The following is a 14073-nucleotide window of genomic DNA, read 5'->3' as shown; positions in this document are numbered from 1 at the left end:
TTAATTGACTTGGCCTCCACAGCCTGCTGTGGCAATGAATTCCACAGATTCACCACCCTCTGACTAAAGAAATTCCTCCTCATCTCCTTTAATTCTGAGGCTGCGACCTCTACTCCTAGACTCTCTCACTATTTGGTGATGTTTGGCCTCCCATGGACACCATTTTGTTCATTCCTCTGCAAAGATTTGGGTTCGTTTCTGCTCTCCGTTGCTGTCTATGTGGAGTCTGCATGTTCTCCTTCTGAGTCCACAGATTCCCCCCCCTGGGTGCTGCGGTTTCCTCCCACATCCCAAAGACCGGTGGATTGATAGCTTGGCAATTTCTCTCTAGTCTGCAGGTGGGTAATAAAAGTTGAGAGATATTGATGGGAATGTAATCAGTAGAGGATTAGTCTAAATGAGTGTTGATGGCTAGCATGGATGCTGTGGGCTGAAGGGCCTGTTTCTTTGCTGTATGTCTCCGTTCAGTTCAGATTTAGTTTATTGTCACATGTACCGAGGTACAGTGAAAAGCTTTTGTTCTGTTCCCCGATCCAACTTTGTCAGAGTCGAGAGTGTTTTATAACAAACAATCATTTTGAGACATTTTATAAACATTTCTGCAACTTGATTTGAAACATTTTAACAGATACTTGGATAGGGCAGGTTTAATGGGCCAAGCGTAGGCAAGTGTACAGAGGTACAGTGAAAAGCTTTTGTTGCGTGCTAACCAGTCAGCGGAAAGACAATACATGATTACAATCGAGCCGTCCACAGTGTACAGTTACATGATGAGGGAATAATGTTTAGTGCAAGGTAAGGTTCGAACACAGGTGGTTAGATGGTAGTTCAGCACCGCTCTCTGGTTGTGGTGGGATGGTTCAGTTGCCTGATAACAGCTGGGAAGAAACTGTCCCTGAATCTGGAGGTGTGTGTGTGTGTGTTTGTTTTCACACTTCTGTACCTCTTGCCTGATGGGAGAGGGGAGAAGAAGGAGTGGCCGGGGTGCGACTGGTCCTTGATGATGCTGCTGGCCTTGCCGAGGCAGCGTGAAGTGTAGATGGAGTCAATGGAAGGGAGGTTGGTTTGTGTGATGGTCTGGGCTGCGTCCACAATTCACCGCGATTTCCTGCGGTTCTTGGATGGAGCTGTTCCCATGAGGTCAATGGAAGGGAGATTGGATTATCTGGGGTGCGTCCACAATTAGTGCTGAGGGTTAGCACCGAGATGTGGGCAGAAGGGCCTGTGTGTGTGTGCTGTATGATGTCGTTACCCTCTGATCTTTCCTGCTTGGAGCTGTCCCTGGTCCTGAACAGTTCAACAGTGTGCAGATAGGAGGGCAAGTTGCTCCGTTAATCTGCAGCAGGATAAAGGTGGTGGCCAGTGTGATGTGGCTTATTATATGGTCAGGGCTGGATCCAAGGAATGCCTGAGGTTAACAATACAGTGTGTGTGTGTATGTGTGTGTGTGTGTGGAGGAACTGCAGGTGCTGGTTTAAACCAAAGACAGACTCAAAATGCTGGAGTAACTCAATGTGCCAAAGCACTTTGCTGTACCCACTGAGTTACTCCAGCATTTTGTGTCTGTCTTCTGCTACCCCTCCAGTCCTGGTTTTGTACAGCAAATTATTTTAAGGAAGGGTGGACATTGTGCACTAGCTTTCACCATGGACTTGCCAGTGTGAGGTCTTGGGGCAAGGGTATGGAAGGCAAGAGAGGCCAGGCTGCACTGTACAGGTCAAGCGTATATGCACGCACACACACACACGTACACACACGTATACACACATGCACACACACGTATACACACGCACACACATGTATACACACACGCACATACACGTATACACACGTATACACTTGCACACACACGTACACACGTATACACACACGCACATGCATACACGCACACGTATACACACACACGCACACGTAAACACACACGTGCGCACACACACACATTTACACACACACTCACACACACACACACACACACACACACACGTACACACACACACACACACACACACACACACACACACACACACACACACACTTCGAAGATAGGCACAAAATGCTGGAGTAACCCAGCGGGACAGGCAGCATCTCTGGAGCAAAGGAATGGGTGACATTTCGGGTCGAGACCCTTCTTCAGACCTGCTTGGAGTCTGAAGAAGGGTCTCGACCCGAAACATCACCCATTCCTCCTCTCCAGAGAATCTACACATCCGCTGAGTTCCTCTAGCAATTTGTGTCTATCTTCGGTGTAAACCAGCATCTGCAGTTCCTTCCCACACAGCTAATATTCTATATTGGCTTAAAGCCCAATCTTTCATCTTTGCCATTTGCTCTCTTAAACACAAATTGCTCGCCCTTGACCCTTGCCACCTGACCTCTCTCTGTGAGCGTGCACAGATGAAGCAGGCCAGGTACAGCTTGAAACCAGAATGTTTAAGAAGGAACTGCAGATGCCGGCAAAATCGAAGATAGACACAAAATGCCGGAGTAACTCAGCGGGTGAGGCAGCATCTCTGGGGAGAAGGAGTTGGCGAAGTTTCGGGCCTACAGACCAGACCATTCTGGCTTCTTCTGGAAACCAGAATGCCCCTAGTTGCTTGTATTAATGTAGAGATTCTTAAAGAAAGAAATCTAACAGAACATTTAAAAAATGAACTATTTTTTTCTAACGGATGAAAGTGCAAGTGCCAATTGAAGAAAATATCCAGCACTTTGTGTGGATGTTGACGCATTTTATCCAGAGATTCAGAGTGTGACGCATTTATTTTTGAGATGCAGGAGAGGTGAGAATGGTTTGCTGAGGGACTTTGTGTGTCAGAACATAATTACTCTGGTTTGGGGCTATGTTGAAGGTACATTGAGCCTTTAATCTTCCTTGTGCTGTCAAACAAACAGCGTACCTCAAAGATAGACACAGAGTGCTGGAGTAGCTCAGTGGGGCAGGCAGCATCTCTGGGGAACATGGATAGGTGGGGAGCGTTTTGTGTTGGGACTCTTCTACAGACCTCGAGTAAGGGATGTCACATCACTAGTCTCCCTACCTCCTCTCTCCTTCAGCTGCCAAATAGTGCCAAATATCTCTCCCTCCCCACACCACGTTTTGTCAGGAGGAGACCAGCAAGTGGACCTCACCCAGGGTGTTATTGGAGTGGGGACATGTGCCATCATCATGGCCAAACCAAGTTCATGATACCTGCTCTTTTTGAAAAACCTTGTCCCAGCCCAGCCTCTCGTGCTGGGACAGCCATTTAGAAGGATGTGCCAAATATTTAATAAGTTCACAAGAGATAGTAGAATTAGGCCATTTGGCCCATCAAGTCTACTCGCCATTCAATCATGGCTGATCTAATCCCATTCTCCTGCCTTCTCCCCATAACTCTAAACACCCGTTCCAATCAAGAATTTGTCTACCTCTGCCTGAAAAACATCCACTGACTTGGCCTCCAATGAGTTCCACAGATTAACTACCCTCTGAAGAAGTTCCTCCTCACCTCCTTTCTGAAAGAGCGCACTTTAATTGGAACTTAGATGGATGAGAGGGGATCGTATAGAAACATATAAAATTCTTAAGGGATTGGACAGGCGAGATGCAGGAAGCATGTTCCCAATGTTGGGCGAGTCCAGAACCAGGGGTCACACAGTTTAAGAATAAGGGGTCGGCCATTTAGAACTGAGATGAGGAAAAACTTCTTCACCCAGAGAGTTGTGGATCTGTGGAATTCTCTGCCACAGAAAGCAGTGGAGGCCAATTCACTGGATGTTTTCAAGAGAGAGTTGGATAGAGTCCTTAGGGCTAACGGAATCAAGGGATACGGGGAGAAAGCAGGAACGGGGTACTGATTCTGGATGATCAGCCATGATCATATTGAATGGCGGTGCTAGCTCGAAGGGCCGAATGGCCTACTCCTGCGCCTATTTTCTATGTTTCTATGTTAATTCTGAGGCTTTGACGTCACTATAGATGAGCCCTTGTGAAGATATGCAAAGGCCAGAGGAGGTGAAGGGGGCCAGACTGGGAGATGGCCTGCCTCTGCTGTGGCTGGAGCCTGCATTTGGGATGTTGCTGAAGTAAGGCTACCTCCCTGCAGGAGGCCAGGTGTTTTGCATGGTGTGTGAGTGTCTCCTCCCCCCCTTCCCTCTCCATTTTGGCCTTCCCTCTTTCTCCCTGGATTGCTACTCAATCAATAGGAGTCTTGGTGTTGGTGTGGTTGTATCGAAAATGGCCGACTGTTGGCATGGTAACGGGACCATTCCTCGGGGGGGGCTCAGAACTTCTTGTGTGGGGGGGAGAGGGAGGGAGGCAAGTGACACACATTCCGTTACTTACTGACTGTTTCCCCACTCCCACCCCTAAACTACCCCTCCCACCCCTAGCAGTCCCCTCCCTCCCTAACCCCCCCCCCCTCCCTCCCCTTCCCCCCTCCAGCATTCCCCTCCAACCCCCCCCCTGTGAATCTGCTCAGACTCTGGTCTAGGGAGGTAGGGAGAGGTTACGTTCCAACTGGGAACCATTAAAGTCTAAATGGTCCATCAATGAGAATTTGCTTTGGGAAAAAATGGGAGGGGGACAATTTTTTTCAACACCCTCCCCCCCCCCCCCTTCGCTTTCTGAACCTTTGTGCTTAAGAGTGCCAAATTGGGAGTCACTACTGGCTTCCACTGTTGAATGACTAGACTTTGTGTTCTTGCATCTATCTCCCTTTGAGTTCATCCCATCCCCAAACATCATTGTCACATATTGGTTTGTAAGGACTGAAGTTATACTCAACTAGGGCCCATTGGGCAACTCATTGTCATCTCCACAGCCTCATTGAGTCCCATCTGTACACTTGAATCTTCCTTACCACACTCCATACCATCCCAAGAATCTATCTCCAAGTCTCTCACTCTCTCCCTCCCTCTCCCTTTCTCTCTTCTCTCTCACCATCCACCCCTCTCTCCCTCCCTCCCTCTCTCCCTATCTATCTCTCTCTCTGTTCCCTCTTACCATCAACCCTCTCTCCCTCTCTCTCTCTCTCTCTCTCTCCCTTCCCTCTCTCCCACCCTCTCTCTCTCCGTCCCTCTCTCTCTCCCTTCCCTCTCACCATCCCCCCTCTCTCCCTCCCTCTCTCCCTATCTCTCTCTCTCCCTTCCCTCTCTCCCCCTCTCTCTCTCTCCCTTCCCTCTCACCATCCACCCTCTCTCTCTCTCCATCCCTCCCTCTCTCTCCATCCCTCTCTCTCTCTCCCTCCCCCTCTCTCCATCCGTCCCTCTCTCTCTCCGTCCCTCTCTCTCTCTCCGTCCACCCTCTCTCCCTCTCTCCCACCCTCTCTCTCTCTCTCTCCCTTCCCTCTCTCCCACTCACACTCTCTCCCTTCCCTCTCACCATCCACCCTCTCTCTCTCTGACCCTCCCTCTCCCTCTCTCTCACCATCCATCCACGAGCAGAGGGCTTGGTCTCCGCACTCTGATCTCAACCCCTCGTGAAAAAACAAACTCCTAGTTGGGTAACCCTTCACTTCCAAGATCGACAATGAGGGGACAAAAAAAATGTGCAATTTACACCTTTCTTTCGATTCTAGAATGGAAATTATATTTTCGGGACTACTCTGATGCGCCCACTTTCCTTGGCCTCTCCAAGTGCTGCCAACTCCCCTGTAAATATTCTTCTGGTGAGGCGAGGCGAGGCAAGGATGCCTAGTTGGGGGGGGTGGGTTTTATGGCCACAGGCCAAATGTTCTCTCTCCTTCTCCTCCCGTTTTTGCATCGGACTGTTGCTGCATTTAACGAGGAGAGGAAAACAAAAAAATATTTATTTCCGACACAGCAAAGAGCAGATTTTTTGGAGAGAAGAAAACTAAAGGAAAAAAAAAATAAAGGGAATACTGGAATGCTGTTACTGATAACGTTCTTTCAATCTTGATAAAGATTTCGTTTTACTTGACCTGGTGATAGTTATTTATCATTGATGTTCTATAGATTGTGTATGTTTGATTCTCAGTCATGTATACCTTGTGAAGTCGGCCTTGCCTGTTATTATATTTGCATATTTGCTCATTCAACATATAAATGTGGGTCGATCATTGCATTTCTGTTGTGTCCTGTTGCATTCTTCTTGCATATCACTAAACTCAGTCCATCTAACGATGCATTTTTACTTACAAGCCGCACAGTTTTCCACTCCCCACCTTTTCCCACCCTCCCCATTCACACCCACCACCCCCCTACCCCCCCACTTCTGTTCCTTTCAACTGGTTCATTCACCTGTCCTCAGTTGGGGCGCCAAACTTGTGTTGGGCATGGGGTGGTGGGACTGGAGAGAGGGAGAGGGAGAGGGGTGCAGTGAGGTTCACCGCAGTCGGGGGAGTAGCTATCCAGCTAAAGCAGGAAGGACTAGACATCAGACAATAGACAATAGACGCAGGAGTAGGCCGTTTGGCCCTTCGAGCCAGCACCGCTATTACATTGAAAATAGGTGCAGGAGGAGGCCATTCGGCCCTTTGAGCCAGCACCGCTATTACATTGAAAATAGGTGCAGGAGGAGGCCATTCAGCCCTTCGAGCCAGCACCGCCATTCATTGTGATCGTGGCTGATCGTCCCCAATCAATAACCCGTGCCTGCCTTCTCCCCATATCCCTTGACTCCACTCGCCCCTAGAGCTCTATCTAACTCTCTCTTAAATCCATCCAGTGACTTGGCCTCCACTGCCCTCTGTGGCAGGGAATTCCATAAATTCACAACTCTCTGGGTGAAAAAGTTTTTTCTCACCTCCGTCTTAAATGGCCTCCCCTTTATTCTAAGAATGCATTCTATGTGACTGACACCCAAGTTCCAGCAGGGATCGGCAGCCATTTGGTTTTCACTCAGAATTGTTACATTTTGGTAATACCCTCCACAAAAGCACCCTATTGTAATTATAAAAATCTATCGGCTTCACTAATATCCAATTCGTAACTTGCGGGGGTTACTTGATGACTATCTTAACACCACAGACCCAGGGAAATCAAAACTACACCCGATTTGATTGTTCATAAGTGATAGGAGCAGAATTAGGCCATTCGGCCCATCTGGAATTCAGCCATCTGCCCCTCTCAACACCATTCTTCCCCCCATAATCCCTGAACTCATCAGGAATCGATCTATTTCTGCCTTACAAATATCCATAGATCCCTCCGCAGTGGTCTGTGGCAATGAATTCCACAGGCTCACCGCCCTCTGACTAAAGAAATTCCTCCTAATCTCCTTCCTCGAGGAACGGCCTTTATCCCAGAAGAAAGGAAACATATACCTGGTCGGAGCCTAAAAACGGCTTCAGATTTGGTGTGAGTTTGGCTTCTCAGATGCTCTTGGCGTGAATAAATATGGCTCTACGCCGTTCCATATTCTGTAGGGTGGGGTTATGCAAAAAGGGAGAGGGAATTGGCTCTTCTTCATGTTGTCACCTGGAAATTGCCTCTTGCTGATAGATCTTCATACTATCGCAGCAAGGGATGGAAAGGAATGGCCAATTTTGCTGTACTGGTTGAGTAGGCTGGGACTCTTATTCCTTGGAGCTCAGGAGGATGTGCAGTGATCCTATAGAGATGTATAAAATCATGAGAGGAATAGATCAAGTTGATGCACAGAGTTCTCTTGCCCAGAGTAGGAGAATCGAGGACAAAGGTTGAAGGTGAAGGGGAAATGATTTAATAGGAATCTTTGAGGGGTAGCTTTTTCACATAAAGGGTGGTGGGTGTATGGAACGAGCTGCCAGAGGAGGTAGTTGAGGCTGGGACTATCCCAACTTTTAAGAAACAGACAGGTACATGGATAGGACAGGTTTGGAGAGATATGGGCCAAATGCAGGCAGGTGGGACTAATGGAGATGGTTGGTGTGGGCTAGTTGGGCCGAAGGGCAGAAAGGTCATGGGTCAGAGTTTAATTACACCAGATAGAAAGGTCATGGGTCAGTGTTGAACTATTCCTGCAGAAAGGTCATGGGTCAGATTTAATTACACTAGATAGAAAGGTCATGGGTCAGTGTTGAACTATTCAGGCAGAAAGGTCATGGGTCAGAGTTTAATTACACTAGACAGAAAGGTCATGGGTCAATGTTGAACTATTCAGGCAGAAAGGTCATGGGTCAGAGTTTAATTACACTAGATAGAAAGGTCATGGGTCAGTGTTGAACTATTCAGGCAGAAAGGTCATGGGTCAGAGTTGAATTACACTAGATAGAAAGGTCATGGGTCAGTGTTGAACTATTCAGGCAGAAAGGTCATGGGTCAGAGTTTAATTACACTAGATAGAAAGGTCATGGGTCAGTGTTGAACTATTCAGGCAGAAAGGTCATGGGTCAGAGTTGAATTACACTAGATAGAAAGGTCATGGGTCAGTGTTGAACTATTCAGGCAGAAAGGTCATGGGTCAGAGTTTAATTACACTAGATAGAAAGGTCATGGGTCAGTGTTGAACTATTCAGGCAGAAAGGTCATGGGTCAGAGTTTAATTACACTAGATAGAAAGGTCATGGGTCAGTGTTGAACTATTCAGGCAGAAAGGTCATGGGTCAGAGTTTAATTACACTAGATAGAAAGGTCATGGGTCAGTGTTGAACTATTCAGGCAGAAAGGTCATGGGTCATGGTGGAGCAATATTGACCAGAAGGGTCACGGGTTAGCAAGGTCATAGGTTAGTCGTGACCTGCAGCATGGCAACATCATGGGCACCATGAGTAGGCTATCGATATATGAGGGACTTCACCACACTGACCAGGTCACCTGCAGGACCTCCTATCAGATATACGGTGCGTGTAGGTACAAGGATGATGTTGGACTTTGGCATTTGCCCCCCCCCCCCTCCCCCCGCGCCCATATAGGCAATCCACTTACCAACTCACAGCCTGGTGAAGCATCTGGAGATGACCCTCTCTGGAGAAACGCCAGCTCTCGGCCAACCAGATCTTGAAGATGGCAAGATAGCCATTCGGTAGTCCAACCCAGCCAGTGCTGCCAAGGTTGTTTGTCCAACACAGCTGCCTGCCCCAAAGTGAAACCTCCCTCCCTTTTTTAGCATGAAGCCCAGGCCACCAATTGGATCTGTAACTTTCCCAGAGCGAGCCACACCGCCCATTGAAAAAAAAAAAAATCAAAGATAAACTTTATTCAGGGTTTTAAAAGTAGGTAGGAAACAAGAATTGGGCAAAACTCCTTGTATATTCTCCACGGCTATATAGCCACCGTTAGTGTTATATTTGGTAGTGTTCCCCAAAATAACATAATGATACCCACCACCCTTGGAGTGATATCCCTCTCCTTGTTTGAGGGGCGTCTCCACCACACCCTGCCCCCCCATGTCTAGCAGTAGAAGGTCCCTGGACTGTGGTCCTCCCCCACTGAGCCTTGGCATTGGCTGCACCGAGCTCCAGTGCGTCCCTCAGCATGTACTCCTGGAGTCTGGAGCGGGCCAGTCGGCAACATTCCCCGACGGACAACTCGCTCTGCTGGGAGGTCAACAACGCTCGGGGAGGCCAAAGAGTCTTTCACTGAGTTGACGTCCATCTCTAAATTCATTCATCCCCCCTGGGACCAGATCAGAGAGTCCTCCATTGCAGAGTTGTTTGGGATAAAACCGTGACAGGGACCCTTGCAACCTCCTCAACACAAACCAACCGAGTCACCAGGTGTACAGGGAAAGATGGGCGGATGCATACAAGGCCCAAATGTTTGATCTACCTCATGAACCAGCCTTTAAAGTGTGTGCCCGGTGAGAGATGGGATGGGGCCTAGTTTCCAGGCTGCAGTGGGTGACAAAAGTTGGTCTCCATCCCCCTTCCCCACACCAACTCTGCCTCTCTCCCCCCTCCCTCCTTCCTCCCACCTCCACACGTTTGTCTTTTGCTCACTGCCCTACTTCCTCAATGCAATGTCAGAGCCAGGATTGGGATGTTATGGTCGATGTGCCATGACACACAAGTCCATTGTTGTGGTTCCTAAACAATCCTGAGATATTGCCACGGTGAATCGGTTAGGATTTGAGGATCTCGGCAGGAGTTGTCTTTGGGTCTGCCGGGGGTGTGCATTCACCAGGCCCCCACCCCTCACCTTGGAGGTCTTCCAAGCACGTTGTCCTTCATCCTGTTGATGCATTGGCCGATACACCACTGCCTTCCAGGGCAAGGAGTGGCGCTTCAAACCATGGGGTGAACTTAGGGTGGGGAAGGTCGAGGTTCTTATCCAAGGGAGGGGAGGCTGTGGGTAAACCGGGCTAGTTTAGGGAAACACAACGGCCAGCACGGAGGTGGTGGGCCGAAGGGCCTGTTTCTCCGTCGCCCGCCATTAGGAGAAGGTTTCTGACATCCAGATCCCCATCTACTGGGGGAAGCAGCGTAGCCTTTAAACCCAAAGTAAAGAGCGTCTGAGGCCATGGTGATCAGGACGTGTCATTCAGCCCAAGGGCACGTGTCACGGGCGGGCATCATTCCCCCAAATCATGCATTTTGGTTTTTTTCCACCCAACGTTGAAGGTGTCGCACTCTCCTCTCTCTCCTGCCTCGGGGTTTGCTTCCTGAGCAGCAAAGGCAGGCGCCCAGGGAAATGAAGGTGGCACAGTTTCGTTCACCATCCGCGGGCCGCATATACTGCAAAAGACTCCACTTGTGTCCCATCGCATCTCAAATCACACCCTGCGGGACTCCATTTGCATCTCTCTCTTCCCCCCTTCCCCCCCTCCCTCGCACAACCCCTGTGGGCCCTGTAACATTCACCACCCCCCCTGTTTCATAGCTGTGTTACTAAATATTACCTCCAAGCAAAAACATTCTCATTTTTTTTTCCGGGTTGTTCTTGAAGGAAATAATGAACAAAATAAAGACAATTATTTATGATCCAATGTTCTGTGGAGGGTTTATTTACTCATTGGCCTAACCTCCCCCCCCCCCAATGTTCTGTGGAGGGTTTATTTACTCGTTGGTATGAGAGCATCCTCACCATCGAGAGCATCCTTACCAACTGCATCACAGTATGGTATGGCAACTGCTCTGTCTCCGACCGGAAGGCATTGCAGAGGGTGGTGAAAACTGCCCAACGCATCACCGGTTCCTCGCTCCCCTCCATTGAGTCTGTCCAAAGCAAGCGCTGTCTGCGGAGGGCGCTCAGCATCGCCAAGGACTGCTCTCACCCCAACCATGGACTGTTTACCCTCCTACCATCCGGGAGGCGCTACAGGTCTCTCCATTGCCGAACCAGCAGGTCGAGGAACAGCTTCTTCCCTGCGGCTGTCACTCTACTCAACAACGTACCTCGGTGACTGCCAATCACCACCCCCCCCCCCCCCCCCGGACACTTATTATTATTTATTCAAATCGTTTGCTATGTCGCTCTTCAAGGGAGATGCTAAATGCATTTCGTTGTCTCTGTACTGTACACTGACAATGACAATTAAAATTGAATCTGAATCTGAATCTGAATCTGAATCTGAATCTGAATCTGGTCTAACCTTCCCCCGCCCCACCCTTCCTCTCCACAAGGAAGCGCTCTTTCTTCAAACCAAAATTCCAACAGGAGGGAATTTCGGAGCTGTCTAAAATCTCAAAGAGACTAGTGGAGCCGCTGGCTTAGGGTGCCTGAGACCTGTGTTCAATCCCAACATCAGGCCCCTGAGGTTTCCTCCCTGCTCTCAAAGATGTGCAGGTAGACAAAAGTGCTGGAGAAACTCAGCGGGTGCAGCAGCATCTATGGAGCGAAGGAAATAGGCAACGTTTCGGCCCAAAACCCTTCAGGAACGAAATAGGTAACGTTTCGGGCCGAAACCCGTAAGGGTTTCGTCCCGAAACGTTGCCTATTTCCTTCGCTCCATAGATGCTGCTGCACCCGCTGAGTTTCTCCAGCACTTTTGTCTACCTTCGATTTTCCAGCATCTGCAGTTCCTTCTTAACCCAAAGATGTGTGGTTCGGTAGGTTCACTGTATCGCACCCCAAGAGTGTCGGTGAGAGGCAGAATCTGGGGGGAATATGGGGAACATTGAAAAAAATTCTAACTGAGATAGAAATATAGAAACATAGAAAATAGGTGCAGGAGGAGGCCATTCGGCCCTTCGAGACAGCACCGCCAATCATTGTGATCGTGGCTGATCGTCCCCTATCAATAACCCGTGCCTGCCTTCTCCCCATACCCCTTGACTCCACCAGCCCCTAGAGCTCTATCTAACTCTCTCTTAAATCCATCCAGTGATTTGGCCTCCACTGCCCTCTGTGGCAGAGAGTTCCACAAATTCACAACTCTCTGGGTGAAATCTTTTTCTCTCACCTCAGTCTTAAATGGCCTCCCCTTTATTCTAAGACTGTGTGTGGCCCCTGGTTCTGGACTCGCCCAACATTGGGAGCATTTTTCCTGCATCTAGCTTGTCCAGTCCTTTTATAATTTTATATGTTTCTATAAGATGCCCCCTCATCCTTCTAAACTCCTGTGAATACAAGCCTAGTCTTTTCAATCTTTCGTCAGTTGGGTCGATGGCCACCATGGACTATGTGGACCGAAGGGCCTGTTTGGTGCTGTATGCATGACTCTATGAGATGGTAAAGTCTTTGGTTCAAAGACTGGGTGATCAAACTCATGCTTTGATCTCGCTGTGTTCAATGGGAGAAAGTTGAGTAGGCCTGATCCATGTTCTGGTTTTGGGAGAGACATTAGACAGTGGGTGTCGGAGTAGGCCATTCGGCCCTTCGAGCCAGCACCGCCATTCAATGTGACCATGGCTGATCATCCAACTCAGTATCCTGTACCTGCCTTCTCTCCATACCCTCTGGTCCCCTTAGCCACAAGGGCCACATCTAACTCCCTCTTAAATATAGCCAATGAACTGTGGCCTCAACTACCCTCTGTGGCAGAGAGTTCCAGAGATTCACCACTCTCTGTGTGAAAAAAGTTCTCCTCATCTCGGTTTTAAAGGATTTCCCCCTGATCCTTAAGCTGTGACCCCTTGTCCTGGACTTCCCCAACATCGGGAACAATCTTCCTGCATCTAGCCTGTCCAACCCCTTAAGAATTGTGTAAGTTTCTATAAGATCCCCTCTCAATCTCCTAAATTCTAGAGAGTATAAACCAAGTCTATCCAGTCTTTCTTCATAAGACAGTCCTGACATCCCAGGAATCAGTCTGGTGAACCTTCTCTGCACTCCCTCTATGGCAATAATGTCCTTCCTCAGATTTGGAGACCAAAACTGCACGCAATACTCCAGGTGTGGTCTCACCAAGACCCTGTACAACTGCAGTAGAACCTCGCTGCTCCTATACTCAAATCCTCTTGCTATCCATCTCTCCCTCTCAACCCTTTCAGTCGACGGACTGGCCCAGGACAAAAAAAAGTCTAGGTGGGAGGGCACAATGCCCAGGCAAAGAACATTTCATTTCTTCTGACTGGGAGGGAAACCGAATCCCCCAACTCCAAGGCATCCAGGAATCCATGGGAAACTCCATCCATTAAGGGACCTAAGATAGACACAAAAAGCTGGGGTGACTCAGCGGGTCAGGCAGCATCTCTGGGGATAAGGAACAGGTGACGTTTCGGGTCGAGACCCTTCTCCAGACTTGACCCAAATCGTCACCTATTCCTTTTCCCCAGAGATGCTGCCTGGCTTGTTGAGTTACATTTTGTGTCTATCTTTGGTATAAACCAGCATCTGCGGTTCCTTCCTACCTACTAAGGGGCCTGCTCCTTGAGAACTGGTTGCAACCATCTGCCTGCTCCACCCACGTCAGCAGAGAGTCCAGCCATCCAGCACCTTCCAAGCTGACCTTGCCCAGGTCCCTCCTTCATAACCCTACAACAGGCAACTCTGCTAGATGACCGGGAGAGGGCAGATACAGTAGATACAGCCCACAACATCTGTTGGCAGGAACCCAGGAAGATGGAGTTATCACCAACTCATGAGTTCTACCAGAGAAGGTAAGTTTAGTTTAGAGATACACCGCGGAAACAGGCCCTTCGGCCCACCGAGTCTGCGCCGACCAGTGATCCCCGCACACTAACACTATCCTACACACACTAGGGTCAATTTACATTTATATCAGGACAATTAACCTACAAACCCACACACAGAATCTCACGGCTGCACTGT

Source organism: Leucoraja erinacea, chromosome 38, assembly GCF_028641065.1.
Source record: "Leucoraja erinacea ecotype New England chromosome 38, Leri_hhj_1, whole genome shotgun sequence".
In the NCBI taxonomy this organism is placed as follows: domain Eukaryota; kingdom Metazoa; phylum Chordata; class Chondrichthyes; order Rajiformes; family Rajidae; genus Leucoraja; species Leucoraja erinaceus.
Note: the sequence above shows the minus strand (reverse complement) of the source record.